General features: G+C 37.3%; 1 long non-coding RNA gene across 1 annotated transcript; it reads right to left on the reverse strand.

Moving 5' to 3' along the window:
* Positions 1-993: 993 nt before the first annotated feature.
* On the reverse strand, positions 994-19,556 carry LOC108425347. The gene is made up of 2 exons (XR_001857701.2): positions 18,126-19,556; positions 994-7,218 (listed from the first exon to the last, which is right to left on the reverse strand). It is a non-coding gene; the product is annotated as an uncharacterized LOC108425347 (long non-coding RNA).
* Positions 19,557-19,566: the final 10 nt, after the last annotated feature.

Here is a 19,566-nt window from a genome sequence, read left to right on the forward strand (position 1 = left end):
GTTGGCCTGGGAATACTAAAAGTGTATACATTATTTCTGCTTTTTATTGTGATGCAGATCAAGGAGGCTGACACTTTATACCCTTGCTGTAACAAAATCTTGTATCTTTTAAATGGTAACTTTATAGGAGTATCCTTGTAACTTGATTAGCCTTGGCCATCCAGTAGATTCAAATAATTATATATGATGTAGATATTGTTGCTGTTGGGACAATACTTTGCACCTTAATTTTTGCTGTTCACTCTTCTTGTTTTATTCAAGTGCAACAAAAATGCCCCAAAAATACTTTACTCTACTATTTTCCATTCAAAGTTCTGAACATTGTAAAGCTATCATTTTCAGCATACACTTCCAGAGATTAAGGTAGTAAACAGTCTCTGGGGCAGTACCCCTCTTGTCACCGGGGTGGTACCCTCAAGGGCACATCTCAGTACCTTTAGTCAAGCAACATAATTGTACCAGAGTCAGTTTCATAACTTAATGTTTTAAAACAGAACAATAAATTTCAGAGTCAGTGTGTATATATCTTTTTCTTCTTTCGGCTGCTCCGAAGAGGGGTCGCCCTAAAAAGCTATATATATATATATATATATATATATATATATATATATATATATATATATATAAAGTTATATATATAGCTTTTTTCTTCTTAAATATTTGTGTATATGTGTATACATATATATATAATTTTATATATACATATATCTTTTCTAAGTTGTATTGACTCCACACCCCCCATCGCATCTCCAGGCTTTTTATTTTATTGTACTGTTTTAAAACATTAAGTTATGAAAAGGTACAAATATGTACTTTTCACCTGGAAAAACCTTATTTAATGTCCACAAAATTGGACTTTAAAACCACTGTTGTACCTTTGAGGGTACATTTACATTGTTTTACCATGATGAACGAAAAATGTACCTGTACAGAACATTTATTTCCAACAGTGTACAAGGTGGGAGCTCAGACACCAGAAGAACAGGGGCACACTTTTAATATTCAAATGGATTTTATTGCGTACATCTCCTATGTACGTTTACAGTTCATACATATATACATTATTTTCGATGTATAATATACTCTCTATCAATTACATTATTTAATTTACTGTATTTCACACACTGTACATAATAAGCCACACATGTAATTCATCACCCAGTCATGTTAAGAGCACAAGACAGGAGACATCTGTACAGAACGCCCATTTAACTTTAAGGTCTCTGTTGTATTTTGCACAATACGAGTAATGGCTAATGGTTCAGTACAGAAGCAGGACGAAACACAATGCGTTCGGAGCTTCTCACAGCTCATAGTGAATAAATGGTAAAAGACTGCACAGTGTTTACATGGTACAAATGGGCAAGGCTACACTGTAGACCAATACCCACACATACATAAAGGATGACAGCACACAGGACTGAAGACGGGTGGATATTGTGTGTATCGTCTTGGAGAATTTCATTTTCTTTCAGAAATGCACTAGTGTTTTGGTCATGCTCTGTCTACTGGCAGCACATTCGTAAAGTTACTCCACAGAAGGATAAAGCAGCTGGATAGATACAATACTGCTTACATTACGCTATAGCTTACGTCATACTTTTGGGGTTGTTTGAATCTACATACTGAAATAAAAAAACTGGGAGAGAAGTAGTTTAATGAGCTTTGCCAGGATGAACGGTTGACTATTCACTGACCACGTATGACATACATGATTTGCACACAAAGCAAGACTGTATAGCAATTAGAGAGCATACAAAGGCGGTCTTTGCAGCGCCATCCTCTGGAAAACCAACCATAAGCAATGACTGGACATTAATGTGCTCATTTTGGTCCTTCACACAGATTTTTTGATAAGGCATTTTGAGTTGGATTATGAGGGCCAGTTACAGACATCCAGAGTAAATGTGGGGTGTATTGCCTTGTACATAGTTTAACACTGAGTCATTCCAGAATACAATCCCGGAAGACTTACATTCAGTACATTCATATACTATTTACTTCAGTCAGTTTGTCAAGCTCAGTCATTAGTGTTGCTATATAAGCTATCAAAGCTGCTAGACTCTAACTTTCAGTCCACAGGATCTAAGTCATCTAAAGAACATCACCATCAAAACTAGTTCTATCTATGTTTTTCGAAGTTAGCTGTTTGCATTCCATAATGAGATCTTAATGAGATCAATGTGACATGAAATATGTAAGGCACCATTCATATATATATACATATACATACATATACATACATATATATATATATATATATATATATATATATATATATACATATATGATAAAACATGCATTATTGCTCACCATACAGAACTATGAACCTGCAAGATTCTACCTATAATCTAGTACAAATACCTAACCACGTTTGGCCTGTCCTAAACATCATTCCCCATAGTAGCCTCCAGAAGTACTGTGGTGATCAACAGTGTATGGAAATGATTTGGACATATAATTACATGCCAATATAATTACATGCCCTGAATCAAATTTTTGAGTTACAAGATGGCGAGAAAATCAATGTTTCAAACGTGTACAGTTCTACAGACTATAACAGCACTGCACACTGTAGGCCGAAGCAGATATTCTGGTTAAATCTCTCCATACATGCTTTATACAGCCAACATCATTACACAACTCCAACAAGCCATATGATTTATTTGCTGCAATTCCACATCCATTAAAAAACGAATGGAAGAACGTTTGCTGTGCAAATCCCTCAGATAGCAATGCGCGTACAATGTGAAATACATGCCCCACTTAAAAGGCACATTTTATATATATATATATATATATATATATATATATATATGTGGTCAGTATGTGCTAGCCAGGCTGAAATCAAAGCTGCAGTCCACCTTGAAGTTAATGCATTCACTTGCATTCTCTCTAAAGCTCTAAAGTTTTTTGTTGCTTGTAGTCACAGGGGTATACTTATGTGATGAGTTCTACAAAATTGAAAGTGACATCGCGCACCCCAGGACAAAAACATTAATGCTGGCTTCATCCTAAATCACCAGGGATACAGGGACCCAGGGGTAGACCGACGACAAGAACACCTGCTTACTTTCCGCAAGTGGGTCAGTTGCTAGCTGGTGGAAAGCTATGCTGCATCACTGTTGGCTAATCCCATTTAGTGGTGGTTAAATATATGCATCCCTTAAGAGTGTTTTAGCACAATTGGAAGGGTTTGAACATAGCACAATGGGGACTAACCGTGGCTTTTTCAAGATGCGCTTTGATAATGTATGTTCGTGGGCTCCAATCATCAATAATGCTTTGCTATAAAAACCGTGGAGAATCTCAAACAGGTGCTCATACAGGCCTGTGTACATGATACTTTCCTTTACAACAGATATGGCAGGCATTCTTATCAAGATAGACAGTCTAATCATGTTTCCGAGGAAAGTAGATGTTGTGTTAGCGGTGTCTTCCAAAGCAGTTACCCGAGCAGGGAATTGAACCCCAGGTCATGTGACATTAACCACTATAGAGTTTGCTTACAAGAGAACAAAACTCTAAGAGATCAACACTGTTGTGTCCTTTAAAATAAAAAAAGCTTGGTGACAGGTTAGAGAGCACCCATGAACAACAAAGCTCACAGAAACCAAAGTGAACCAACAGCACAGTGCTATTCTTGAGACGCGACTCCATTTTTATCTCACCTAAACAAATCTTAACAATAGTGGATGCAGTAAACAGTATACCAACTAAGATGGCATTGGTGCAGTTAGCTCTGTCTGTGCATTGCTGAATTATAGGTGACAAATATGCACAGCTTTACTACAATTACTTAATGAATAGAGCAGAACATGTGCTTAGAAATCTAGTTCATCATTGCATATGGTGAAACATTGTGAAATCTGTAGCAAATAAATGATCATGTTAAATCTAGAGGGGAGATAATGTTAAATCAATATGAGCAATAATTAGCATCATTTATTAAAGTATTTAACATACTTTCTATTTCTAAACAGAAATAGAAAGCAAACAAATGGCACAATTTGCACTGCTGTGATTTCAATGTAATGTGCAAAATATAAAGAGGCGAGGTGTACATTTGCAGTCATGCACCAACATGTTAGCCGCGTACACATCTCGCATTCTCCCATACAATAACTCCTCTAACAGGTATTCTTCTACGCAGAAAACAACAATCAACATCTTGTACACCTGAAATTTCAGAACGATGACAAACAAGTATTTATTTATCAAAAATAGCCCACAAATGAAAGTAAAATTAACAAATGAACAGAAAAAAGAAGAACATTTACAGAGAAAACAAAGCAAATGCATCTTGCTTCCTCCAGGAAGTGCTCAAAGTGTAAGTGACTGAAATGCATGGCTTTCTATACTATTGCTTTTCTCACACAAATAAAGTCGCATTGATTCTTGTTTGCTAACGCTGTGTGGTGGTGTGATCCATTAATGCAGCTGAAGGTGGATTATGGACATGGAAAAGAAATAAGCATTTCCACTCTGTTTCTGAAAAATAGTAACGCGCTGAATGTATGTGATTTAAACATGTACATCACTTCCACATGAATAAAACATATTACAGCAGCACAATTATTGCCTAAAATAAGTAAACCGAAAGAAGACATTGTGCTGATGTAATTGTGCCGATGAGTCAAGTAAATGTAATGTATCACTTTTTCAGGATATTCAGACGCTCTTTGCTCAAGGACCATTTTGTATTTCAGGAACAAGTGAAAAAAGATGCAGGTTTCTAAATACACTGGCTATGGGAAACATCTTATTATTATAACATCTTATTGGATGGTGTGGATAGTATTGTTAAAAAATCAGTGGCCTGTTGGTCAAGGTCAGATATTAGAGAGCCCACAATTTTCTTGTATTTCTTGAGATCCACTTGTAGTGTTTGTGTGGTTTTCCACATTTTCCAATCTCTCGATTTAAAAAATTCTGCATAATTTACTTGTTGCAGTACCAACAAAGTCATTCCCCACAACCTGGAGAAGCACCCTACACTATACCAATAAGAGTCCTTGGGCAAGACTCCTAACACTACCTTCTCCTACCTGTGTAAAAATTATGAAATGGATAAGAGCGTCTGCCAAATGTCATAAATGTAACGTAAATGATGTGAACCAGGTGTCCTGATGCAAATATAGCCATTTTATTTATTATCCAAAACATTCAGTGTCTCTACATATGAAAACAGAAGATGTGTAATGTTAATAATGGTAAAACTGTGTAAAATTCATAAACATGTTTTCTTTGGGGACCACTTTGCCTTACAACACCCTGTATGTACTTCCACCATGATTGTGTTTTAAAAAATACAGTGTAGGCCAATATCCTATCTCCTTACTATTATAAATCAATGTCTCAGGCATCAGGACACAGAAAATTTTATAGAATAATTCCTTTGATGTAGCTTCTTAGAAGGATAAGACGTCTAGAGCCTATCTGCCATTGTGAACAATTATGATTTTCACATCAAACCACTGTGAGTGACTGTTTAGATCTTGATGATTTAGTTGATGGTTGATGATATAATGCAGAAAACTTGAAAAATCTGTCAAATACTCTAAGATCGATATGTGTAAATGAGCTCTGTTTTAATTGTTCTAATATTCTTATATTGTGTCTCAGTCAGAAAGCGGTCTGGGCTGAAACTCTCCTAATAACTCTAATCAACATGAATGGGTGGGTCTAAACTGCTGTAGGCTAAACAGGCAGATATATGTAAATGTTTTTGTGACATCATAAAAAAAGTTTTAGCTTAGCTGCCATATATGACTTGAGAGTGAATGGTATGTTTTGAAACTGTAACGTTTTCATACTACATCAATTTCCAATATATGGGCCCTTTAATATTTGTATAGACTGTGCTTTACTGCACAAACCAACATGTCAAAGGGCTTCAGCTAGACTAATACATACACATACAGCAGGCCTCAAGAATGGACAATGAGGACAAGCAGGTCAAACTATTTTTAGGAACATGACATATAAGTTCACCTGACTCCATGGCAGGGTAAACAACGCACTGGTTTAATGACCGCACAGACAGTTACATGATTGATGCAGCGGAACTGTTTCCCAGGGCGAAGCTTCTTAAAACTGAAGATCATGACATTGAGGTAGATACTCTTTTTTTTTTAAACGACAGGTGATACAGCATTCTGATCCAAATGTTATTTCAACCTATATGAACAATCACAATCAGATAAAAAGGAGTAAAGAAAGAAAGGTGAAGTCAAAGACCCTGCAGCTTTTGCCCTGCACCGACACTTTGTTTGAGGAGAAAAGGGGTGTGAGGCTTTCTACACTGCCAAAACTCTAGAGTTCATCTGTTCTTTCAGTTGCTGTTCCAACAAGGCAAAATAAGTCACGAGAAAGAAGAAAATCATTTAGCAAAAACGCTTTAAAAAAATAACCTGTCACCAGTTTAACCGATTTCTTTTCATACAAAACATATGATACCTTAAAAAAATAGAGATTTAATAATGTTAACCATTTTTTTTAATCTACACCATCATCATTGTTCCCATATTACTTGACGATTACACTTGAAGCTGTTTCGAGATGTTGGTTAACAAAGAGTGAAAATGAAGATTTCTTTTTGTGTTGTTGTCTTTATGTCTGATTGCATGCTCTGTATTTCCAGGCATGCAATATGATTTGGTATAGCACATGATATGCAGTGTTTATCTGTGACATATTCTTGATGTGTACCTGTGAGAACATACATGCACACGCATACACACACACACACACACACACACACACACACACACAGACACACTCCTGTCATTATAGCCTGTTGTTTCCTAAAAGACATCAAGAACACGTTTAGTGTCTCATAAAGCATATATGTAGATGATCTGTGATTCAAGTAAATTCTCCTCTACCTCAGTTCAGCATGTCTCTAAGCCTCAGTCTGTGACGTTGTCCATAATGCTGCCGTTCAGTTAGACTCCACGTTTGACAAAGCATCCCTTTTTCGAGATCCTTTGAGGCATTTCTGCAAGGAAACAACGTTTGTGGCCCTCCCTACGTTACGCCTGAACATCGTAACGTCCGTGCTCACTTTATTTCAGTTGCCATCTTTGAAGTGTGAGATTGCTGCCTGGTCTGTTTGACCTCTGAGTCCATGGAGTGGTGAGGCGACTCTTGGTTCTCATTTTTCTTCCTGTTTGTCTGTTGATCCAGAAATCTGTGCCAAGGATCATCTCGCTGTTCCTGCAATCCAAAATAAAACAGCTAAAGTCTAACTTTCATCAGAGTCTTTAAACATCAGTCCCACCTAAGTGATGCTACTCTGAATGCAAGTGACCTATCCATGTCCTGTGTTCTGTAAGGTGAAGTTTTCCTGAACGTTGGCAAAAACCTCAATTCAACTTACTACATAATGCTGAGTTTACAGTTTACAATGCTGTGCTACTGAGTAGGACTATGTTGCTGTAACTAATCGAAACGTGTAAGGGTTGAACCACCATGCCAAAGTTGGCTTGATTACCAAGAATTAGAGCTAAGCTAGCTCTTATGCGGCCCAAATGGTATATTTTTTCAGTGTCAGATGGCAGGTTTTACTCAATACAAAAAGCCAACAAGAAGAAAAACTAAATTATGCTACTAGTTAGGCCAATAAGGTACTCACAACAACGAGAGTAGCATCACCTGTAATCACAAACAGGACATCATTACCTCTTTAAAGCATGTTCTCAACCACTAAATACATCTTTTGGCCAGATGTTCAGTTGCCAGGTGACAGAAGACACATTTGCTAGAATAATCATGCACATCTCCTGGCTCTGATAACTGTCACACTGGCTCCAGCAATGAGGAACTCCTTGTGAAATTATTTTAACATAAAGAAGGACCATGATCTAAATACATCTGAATGCTAGACATACATGAATATCGTTGCTGTCCAATGAAAAAAATGTATCTCCATTTGAATTTAGCAGCTGTCCTTTACATTGTGTGAACATTTCATGATGATCGGATGAATAGAAATGCTCCAAAATTGCTTAGAATGAAAACTTTTTCCATTAACTTACATTGAAAGATAAGAACGTCTTTGCCCTCTTCTGTAAAGAAATATTTTTGGAGATACTTGTGTTTGATGATATACATTATATGGGTAATTTCCTACATTTTTCATCATAACGTCGGCTCATGATGTTGGTGTGGTTGTACATTCACATACAACAGAGTCATTTATTTGTACATGACCATTTTCCAGAACCTCTTTATGACTTAGAAGTAAGGCCACTCAAACTGGACTCGCCAGAGTGCATCATGTGCAGAATCCAAGAATTTTAAACCACTGCTTTTAATGAACATATGAACACCAGCAGCAAAACAGCACCATTCAAATTCTGCTTTTTACCATTTTATCACTACTATGTTTAATTAATGCCATATCAAGACCACAGAAAGCAATACTAGATGAAACAGGACTTGACAGGCAATCAGTCTTTTACATAAACAGATAAATGCTAATGGTACTGGTAAGTCACTTCAGCTAATGTTACTACTCTTGCCTTTTTTCACATTATATATTTTAATAGTGAGTTAGTGACGAGGTAGTGAACTGATACCAAATGTAATAAATTATGTTAAGTTTAATTTCATAAAATCTATATGAGGAGAGTGTAAGTAGATGTTTATTGGCACTTTTGCTGTGTATTATAACAGTGCTTCATACTGTATCTGCTACATGATACTACATGACGCTGTGTGGAAGAATAATGCAACGTGTCTTGTGTGGGGTGGCCTTTACTTAGGCTACTGAAGACTGATATGTAATTGATCTCTGACCTGACTGGGTGTCCTGTATTGTGTCTCATTCAAAAAAAGCACTCCTAGCTGTAACACTCTTTACAACTTTGTTGTGAACAGGTGGAGCTAAACTGCTGAATGTGGAAAAGGCGTGTATATGTAAATGTGCTGTTCTTTTAATGACATCATAAACACAGTGAACTTAAAACAGGCTAATTGTGTGGCTTAGTTTCCATATACAGGCCACATTTAACACGTTCAAAATTAAGTTCTAATTTTTACACACGAGACTATTAGTTAAAAAATGGAGGGATGGTTTTCAATGATATAAGCGCTTTACACTATGCTATGGTGCCTGTCTGCTGTAAGTGATGAGCTGAATAGTCCTACATTTCTTGCTTTCTGAGAAAAAATCAAGGCTGTATGCTAGAATGTAAACCAATTTTTAAGTTATTTAATATTAATATCATGCACGCCAGCTATCGCCTGCCCTTGACAACAATGTTACAGGTGTAAGCACAGTTTTATCACCAGCAGAACAATGTCCTCATAAATATTACAGTCAGGCTTTTTTCTGTTCCATGCAAACAGGATGTGGATTTTTAAACACTGCTTTTCCATGGAGGAGATCCACAATGCAACACTGACACAGATCTGTCAGGCAGAGTTAGCGACCTAGCACGCTACAAAATGTTCCCATTGCTCTGGCAATGAGCAAGAGTGAGAGGCTGTGTTGCCACAATGTGAAGCCATTTTCTACAGCCTTCTCCTCAGGCAGTGACCACAGCCAAATGCTGTAGAAGTACATGCTGCATCAACACTGTAACAATGCTGCATTCACACTATCCGGTTCAATGATAAACGCACTGTGAAATATTTGATTATTATGTGCCTCATTCCTTTTGCTCACTCACTATGCTGTACATGCACAATGGTGCAGAGGAATTGCCTTTCTCTGCCCTCTATTCTGCAGACACAAGCAATATCTAATCTCATCTATGGGCATAGATGTCTAAATGGAGGAAAATCACTAGTCATATCAAAACTTCTATTTTAAGCTCTGTTTTGCACCACTTCAGTCATTCAGTTGCTGTTTCATAAGTAAATAGTCCACATTTATTGGCAGTAGCTATTTGTACAAAGTGAAAACAGTATTAACCACACAGCCTGTCTATTCAGGCACTCATGTGACTATAGTACACCGGCTTCTCCCAATGCTGCCTCGGTTTTGTTCATGGAAGATAAACAATGGCAGAAAGAAATCAGCATTTTATTATATTTAATATATATATATATTGTGTATATATATATATATATATATATATATATATATATATATATATATATATATATATATATATATATATATATATATACAAAAAATCAGTCTAACAGGCTAACAGTTGCTAAAGGTTAAACAGACTCATCTCAGACAGTAAACTGATGCTGGCTGCTATAGCCTAGTGGATAACACCACCGCCCTGCTCGTTGAGTCTGCGGTTGATTTCCTGCCTGGTTTAAAGTGGAATTTGCACACTATTATATCACACTTCATTTAAATGGTCCCCTATAGATGATGTACAGATGCTCAAATTATTAACTTTCTGGTGATAGCTGATTATCAACAACATTAAGGTTAGGGTTATGGTTAGCAGTATGTGTAGGTTTTGCACTGAGGTTAGGATTACGTTTAGGATTAAGGATAGATTTGATAGAATCTTTCACAAACAACTTCAAGTTCAGTTTCATTTAATAGACATTTAGATGAATGTTAGTTAAAGAAAGACAGAGCATATTCAAAACATCTACAGTAGACCATTAATAAAAAGTGTTAATCTTTGTTTCTCAAATTTCCAAATGATGTTCTGTCCATTTTTACTGTCATAAAAATAAATTAAAAATAAAAAAAGATAATAACCACCTGATGACAGAGAGAGAGGGGGGAGGGAGAGAGGGAGATTTTTGGTATATAGGACCTTAAGCTATATAGAATATAGCTATATTATAGCTATAAAGAAGTAACAAAATAGTGCAGAATTATGCAAGTAAAATGATCATGATGTTGAACACCTGGGCAGTCGTGGGCTAGAGGTTAGGAAACTGGCCCTGTGACCGGAAGGTTGCTGGTTCAATTCCCAGTGCCGACAGTCCATGACTGAAGTGTCCTTGAGCAAGTCACCTAACCCTCAATTGTTCCCCGGGCACCGTGGATAGGGCTGCCCACTGCTGCGGGCCAGTGTGCTCACTGCCCCCTGGTGTGTGTGTATTCACTAGTGTGTATGTGGTGTTTCACTTCACGGATGGGTTAAATGCGGCGGTGGAATTTCCCCATTTGTGGGATTAAAAAAGTATCACTTAACTTAAGTGTAAACAGTAAAACCATGATATTAACATTCAAAGCAACATCACTCTATTTAAATATAATGCAATTAGCATCTGCCAAATTATTTGGGATGAGATATAATTACAATAAAGTACATTACAGTAAAAATGTTTTTCCCTTCTTTTAAAAAGTTAACATCTAAACTTTTATTTGGCAGCTGTTTTAGAACTGTTCCTACTGGCTGTTTTCTTGACTTTTAAATAGCATTTAAATTGGTTATTTTTTTATTTTACAGTTGTGATGTGACAACAGGTAACATTTGTGGGACATAAAAAGTAAAGTAATCCCTTTACAGTATGAGAGAATTAAATAGTCATTTGAAATGGATTATTTCTCCAACACTGGCTCAACCATATAACCAAAGCATGCATCAATATGGATATCAATTAAAAATATGAATTTAACATTTTAATCCAAACTATATGGAAAATGACTTAAGTTATAAGATGAAATTGCTAATTATGCATCAACATAACATGGGTCACCACTGCCACTGTGCTCCATGTTGCCGCCATGTGTTGTAACACAATACAACGCCACAATTGCCGCACGAGTCCACCATCATGCAGCCAGTGTTATTGTCAATTCGTCACCATGGCAGCAGAAAAAACAAAGCAATTCACGCGTCTACGGAAATATAGCTGACGGACAAGGGGCGTTAAGGGGTCAGTAAGGGTTAAGTGTAGCACATTTGGGTCTCACATGATGGCAATTCATCATCTGTAAGTGTCTTAAGTCCACGGATTATGAAGGACTCAATGCATCCACTGCTTGAAATAACCTGCCCTTTTGGCAAAGTGAACTTGTTGGTCATGTTAAGCAGTAGAGCTGTGTCGTATGGGGGAAAGGGAGAAAGTATGCATTTGGTGTTAGTACATTGTGACTACACTCATCAACTGATTCAGGTAAAACTCTTAGTAACAAATCACTCGCAGATGCAATGTACTACATACTGAAGCTGAATAGCATGGCTTGTGTATTTACGGCATTTCTAAATTTTGCATTAGAACTAAATTATGCTACTGATACTGTTAGTATAGTGATAATAAATGACAAAAGTATATCACTGCTGTTGTAAGTTTATAGGAGAAGGAATGATGCATTCTTAATTCCAATGTATGTTAATGTATCAGATGTTACTTTGAGTATTATTGAATTTTGGGCCATTTCGGTCAGGAATAAACGGTGATATTGGGAATCATATTGATATTGGCAATCGGCAGATATTGTCAGACAGACATTTAAACTTGAATGATAGTTCAAGTTGATATTTGATCATGTATGTATTGTCCTCTGGAAGAGTAGAACGTTTAGCCAACCCTGAGCTGCTGTACTAAAATGCTTGCATTTGCATTTATATAATTATTATATTTCTCCATAATGCTATCCAGGTAGTAATCCCAATGTCTATGTTTTATATATGTACTTTTATGTATTGGCATTGGCAGAATATTGGATTTCAGCATAAGCCTACACATTACATATTGGTGCATCTCTAATTTCTTTAGTCATTTGTCATTAAATGTTCACACAAAGGTAAAAGCTAATTTTTAAAATGGTGTATAAACAATGAAAATTTAGTTAAAAGGCTTTGACAATGAAGACATAGACAACCAGAATGTTAGCAGGACCATTATCCTTATTATTAAAATACAATTGAGTACTGTTCATAAGGCTACATGACACCTACATATACTTGTCATGACAGCTTACATAAACCTGCATAAATGTTTGTAAATGCTTTTTCCAGTAACCGCCATTCGCTGTAAATCTTACATTTGCCATTCTTGTTCAAAGTTAGCTAAGGCCTTTATGAGTGTCTTAAGCTCAGTGTCTCAAGCCTTTATGACAGGTTACACCTATTGGAATAAGGTAGGGCTCAACAATTTGGGGATCTAACTGCGTTTTTTCCAACTAATATTGTAACTTCAAATTAAATTGTGATTTTTTTAAATAAATGGAGATTTAGGTCTGATTTATTTTAGCCAAGAAAATCAGAACATCCACTTTTTTTGTCCTGGGGCTTGACCCAAACTGCCAGTAAGTTGGAGTTGTGATGTCCCAACTCATGTTTGGTTGTCTCTGATTGGTCTAACCTATTTACAGGTATTTCACAAGCTTTTCTTAGGTTTAATTTCCCCTCTTAAAATTTAAAACAATGTTTTTTGAGTTTTTTTCAAAGGTTCTATATTAAAGACAATGGTTCTATACAGAATCATAAACAATCAATGACTCATTTGCATGCTTAAAAAGTTCTTTGCATGGTGAAATGGTTTCATAGATTTATGGAGAATGTGTTGTATGTGGATCTATATGTCACCTTTTTGAAAAGGGTTTGATACAGCACCAAAACGATCTTCTGTTGCTGAAAGCTAGACAGCACAACATTAGCAATACTTATATATATATATATATATATATAGCACCATATATAAAACATTCTCTAAGAATCCGAAGAACCATCTCACCATGCAAAAGACCACTGTTGCATGCCATTGGGTCTTTGACTGTTCATGGTTCTGTCTAGAATGATTGTTGTTAATAAAGAACTATCTTTTTTTAAGAACCTTGAAGAGCTTTTTTTTTTCTTGTCGGCTATAGGTAAAAAACTTAAATTGTGATTGTGATAAAAAATAATTAATTTTTCAGCCCTAGAATAAGCATTTATAAACATTTATATAGGGTTATGTCTGTTTCCATGACAAGCTTATGTAGATGTCATGTAGGCTTATGAACTAAAGGGTTACTGTAACTGCTTTGAACCTCTTGTTTAGTAAAAACTCAGGACAAACAGGGTAGATCACAGCTTTAGCATGGGAGAAGCTGGAATGTGGGCATTTGGAGGTGACTTTTCATCTTTTTCCTCCCTAACCACCTGATTCAGGCCAACCCATTAACTCAGAAGTGTTGCACTCTCCACGCATACAGGAACACACCAGTCAATACTGCAGTGCAGTGTTTTCCAGTCCTAATCCTCAAATGCCACTGCTCTGCACATTTAAGTGATTCCCTACTCCCAACACACCTGACTCAACACATCAGCTTATTAGCAAGCTTTTCATGGCTGTGTTTGCACAGGGAGCACCACCAGAATACACAAGTGTTTGGAAATATATCAAAAACAAAAATTATAATTCATGCCGCATTCCACACAGAATAGTAAACTGAGCAATATATATATAATACTTGTTGGGCATTTACTAAGTAAAAGTAAAAGAGTAATCCAAAAAAGTGAACCAAATGACCTCATTAAGCATTTCAAGCTAACATGAGCTTTATTTTAACAATTAAATGATGAATAGGTTTTTAAATGCCCAATTAAAGCCAACTACTCTTTTATTTGTGCCCCTAAACTGATGAAATCTGTAATATATCCATATATTTTGCACTTATGTAAGTCTATTTTTCTTACATAAAACCCATAAAGTTGCAATTAAAAACTGAATGACTATCAGGAACAGCCCCCATGAGTACAGGGTTTCAACAGAGCTATTAAAATAACATTATTGTTGAAACTTAGAGTTTGAATGTACCTACACATTCATAGAAATTGTGGTTTCTACAGGGGCAGTGGCTTTATATTGGGAATGAAAAGCAGCTACATTCTCCTAAAGTTAAAAAACATTAATGAGCATTTTGCTAACATGTATACAGGATATTTTCTATGATCGCTTGGCGAAGCTGGGTTTTTCTCTGCTTTAAGTCTGAGTATCATCTGTGGCTGAATATGACTGTTTGTTTTTCACTGCAACTCATGCCTCCCTCACCTTCAAAGCGCTGCAGGTCTGTCTGGCACAGGTTCTGTGCTTCATTGACTTTCATGAAATGAAGGGCCTACAGACTAAAAAAATATGCCCTCTATCAAATTATGTAATTTCAGTCTAGGCTCTCTTGCATAATGCCCTTCAGAGAGTTGCACCCAGTGTAAATCTAATAAATGAAACCTGTCCCATTAAACAGGCCATGCTTAACCTCTTCTTACTGTTCTATTCTTACTACATATCTTCTTATTGTTTCTACCATAAGTATCACAAAGGATTGCCTGGCTGCTGTGAAGCACCACCCCAAACAATGGGATTTCTACAGCTTTCCCACCTGCTGTGTAACGATACACAGAAAACAGAATGCAATGCAGTGATGTCTCGATTTGACTTCTCAATACAGCAAAAATAGTGGCTGTAAAAGTTGCTTACATTAATACAGTCCTACGTAAAAGGTTGAACACCACCTGTGAAATTAAAATGTTTGATTTTCTAAGAGATAATAAGTAAACACATCCTTATACACAACATGGCATTTTTCTGCATTTATTTTAAACCTTTTCCAAGTTTAACATATCAATTTTTTTACATAAATTATAAAATATTCCATAACTTTGACACAGGACAGATTTTGTCTTAGCAAATAAAAAGCAACTTTGCATTATGTGTGTTCCCTGCAGAGAATGCGTAAACTTATTTTCCCTTAGAAAATCAAGAAAGTATGTCATTTGACCAGTAGCGCCCAAACTTTTGCATCTGACTGTATGTGAATCTTTCCATTTTCAGAGTGTTTAACATTATGAAAGCACAATACCTGAAACAAAAACTGCACTTTATAATGTCCCAAAATAATGCTCTGCATACAGGCAACAGAATATGATGCCATACAACTTGCTACGGTGTATGGTAACATCTCTAATGTGCTGTCTATTAAAGTGATATGGGTGGGTGATATGGCAAATTGTTTTTCTGAGTTTTCTAAATTAAGAAAAGAAGTGGAAAAGGCAGCAAAGCTACATATAAAAATGCTATAAAAATGAATAAATAAGTGATTTTCAATTTAATACTACAGATAATAGGTAAACTATGTAAAAAGGAACCAAAGGAAAAATCTTACGATTGGTAAATATCAATGAATAAAACAAGACAACAGCATAATGGGTTGACCCCCAACACGGTGCTTGTTTCTATAAAGATTATGTAGCTACTGTACACTGGTTGTTTTTCTTCACAGGGCCCCCGTAATCAGCCGAAATCTGTGTTTTTATTATGTTGTGTATTCAAAAAATGCATCACCATGTATTTTATCATGATAACAATAACATAACATCATATTTGCCCACCCGTCAGACATCAAAAGACATGGATTGCAGTGCACTGGATGTAGGCCTATTGTATAGTCAGTACACTCCATTACATAACAGAGTCGACCACTCTTGTTTACGGTGTGTTTGTTATGCATTTTTAGACCAATGATATACATATACCTACAGACGAAAGTCTGTCATCCCTGAAACTGTAGCCTATAAATGAACTGTTGGAAGCAGTGGAAATGTTAAGCTGCCAATAGCATCAGCTAATAAAAGCACCATGTGTGGAAACCAGCACTGCAGTCATCGTTTCTTGTACCAGGCCTCAAGGCTCTCCTGCCTTCCTATGTTTACCCAACCCAATGTTTACTTCAAGGCCAATCTAAAACCTTATGATACCATTAGTTATTTACAGCATCTGTCGATAATATACTACAAAGTACTAATAATATACTAAGACTGCTGTTCATAAATCCCTTAGTTATTTCTATGAACTCACAGACAGACTGTCTATCACCATCACTGGTGAACTATACTAGCTATAACGCGCTACAGTGCATGTGCCTTTGCACACTGCACAGACTTGATCTCAAGGTCATCAAGCCAAGCGTTCAGGCCAGTGTCTTTTCATCTTGGAGAATAATATCTAGCTATCTCAGCAACCTTCACGCACCACGAAACAGCCTTAGTTACACAGGCTTTATGTTCCAGTGTGTGCATAGAAGAATGATTTATGTTAGAGGTCTTAATTGTTTAATGATGGCTCTAATGTTGTTAAATCAGGTCTAACTGCATGTTCTTGTTCTCTGACAGCTGTACTGGTGTACAGCTGTAATTTTCCTTGGTGCTTGCTCAGTGTCTCAATCCCCGATATGGTCCCTCTAGTGGTGAATAGGTGAACTGCACTTGCCCTTTGCTGCAGTGGAACTGGCAGCGGTTACGAAATAGCTTGAAAAACAAGCAGAGGGAAAATAAATTATTGTGTTTGTTTGTTTGCTTGCTTGTTTGTTAACGATCAAAGTAAAATTATTATTTCTAAATCCGTTCAAAATATTACTGCATTATTATTATTATTATTATTATTATTATTATCATGTTGTAATGGCATTTGTTTTAGTCTTTATTAGATTAACCTGAATAAATAACTACAAAATTACTTGCTAAATTGATTTTTGTGTGTTAACTACACTCTTGTAGGTTAAACGGTTCTAGAACTAAATTGTGCTCAAATGGTTCTCTGCATGGTGAATGGTTCTCCTGACAGATACAGAATATCAAGCTTGTAACTACAGATTATTGTACCAATTTTCCAAAAGGTTCTACGCTATATGGCATCAATCTGAAGACCCATTTCACCTTGAGCATGAAATGGTTCTATACAGGACTCACAGTTCCTCATAGTCCTTTAATGAAGAACCTTTGAAGAAGCATCCTTCTTAAGAACCTGTAGTTTACCTTTATTCTGAGTTCTGTAAATCCAAAACCTAAAAATGCACCCAATTCATGCTCAGTCTGAAAATCAAACACGGTTAAGCCCATTATTGTGCATTCAATCCTACGGAAAATGTATGCTGTCTTACATAACCTGCTCTGGGTCTCACCTCGATGCTGCGCTTCATCGTGAAGGTAAGGGCACCTTATAAAGAGACTCTAGGCAGCCTCCAGTCTTCTGGGAAACAGACTGGTGTAGACTGCCACCTAGTGTTTTAATGAAGAACTGTGTCCATGTTTAGCAGCATGTGGATGCCTCGTGTGTATTTAATCTGGTGTTAGGTATGTTATGACCTTAGCTCAGTTCTACGTAGGTGACAGGGAAGCGAGCGATTAGGCTGGAAGACACACACACAAACACAAGCAACCGCTTCTTTCCAGCTGAAATGCTACTGATGAAGATCTAACACACCTCACCTCGTTTTCCTGCAGGAACCTCCTCCACCAGACAGTGGGGAGCAGTCGTCAGGCTGCAACAGTTCTCATCACGTCTGAGCGTGTATTTCCATTTAGCCTCTATTGACATCGCGTGATTGGCTGCAGCGCCTCGCAAACCAGCCAATAGGGTTCCGAGTCTGAGCTCCTCACGCCGCACTCCGGCGCCCTCTCCTCAGCAGCACTGGCTTTAGTGTCCAGAGTCTGCAGTCGCGGAGTGGAACCGCAGAACTGCCCCCAAATCAGGCGCAGGTTTGCATCCGAAGGCTTCGTTCTCATCCTGTGTCCCACTGTGTTGTGCAATAAGTGTGTCTGCTTTGTTAACCCACCTCCCGCCCCCATGTCACGACCCTCAAAAACAAACAAACAAAAAAAAAACAGAACACCATTGAGTAGTTTAGCACTTCGAAAGCCCACCTACCAGTTTCACTATTACATTGCAAAAGAAGCCAGGACTACGACACGTTCACGTTCTTACAGTTAGACACACATTGCGAAATGCTGTAGCTGCCGAATAGGTTCTTCTCCGTCTCGCTTCCTTTGCATCGCTCTAACTACATTACTAACGTCGGCGTTACGAAGCAGCACGATTAGAAGCAACGACCCGCCTTTGCTATATTTACGTGAAAGGAATTTAAGGCAACAAATTGCCTGATGCCAGGAGATCCAGAGCAGTCTGGAAGGTTGCTATAGAAACGCCTTTGCCTCCAAAAAAAGTCTGCAAGGATCCTTCCTTCGCCGCTCTGCCCACTAGATGGCGCTCTAGGCCCATAAACGGTCTCAAACAGCCCACAGGTCTAGATTAAGTCGTACATTTGTCTAAGTTTTACCATCTTCTCCATCAAAAACAACCCCTTTGTTAAGATGAACATACAGGCCCACACCAGGAAAGGTTTCTGTCTTAGCTACACTGAAACGCATTTGGTGAGATAAGCAGTGATTAAGGAAGTGTAAACGAATCAGAACCTCGGGTGTGCCGAGTGGGACTCCTGTGCTCAATTACGCGCAATTATGTGATAATTAGTCACTTATTCCCTATTTAGACTTACAGCTGATGCTCTTTTACTAACCGACTCAGATGAGAGCAGTTTTGATGATGATGATGATGATGATGATGGTGATGATGATTTTCCAAAGCTGACCACGACGCACTGACCTTCAGCACTTTGCCATCCCTGACCATCTCAACCATGATAAATAAGTGACACGAAGCCTGGCTCTCCCAGTGGCCTTAATGCCCACTTCAGAAAAATAAGATAATAAATAAATTAGATATATCATTGGTCCTATCATCTCGCTCAGGCAAATCATGTGTAAACTTCAAACCCCACAAACAACGAGGCTAGTAGTAGTAATGATATATTACTAAGAGTACGCGAGTAAAGTGCTATTTCTTGCGAGGTTGGGCTTGGCATATATATAT

Source organism: Pygocentrus nattereri, chromosome 1, assembly GCF_015220715.1.
Source record: "Pygocentrus nattereri isolate fPygNat1 chromosome 1, fPygNat1.pri, whole genome shotgun sequence".
Lineage (NCBI taxonomy): Eukaryota > Metazoa > Chordata > Actinopteri > Characiformes > Serrasalmidae > Pygocentrus > Pygocentrus nattereri.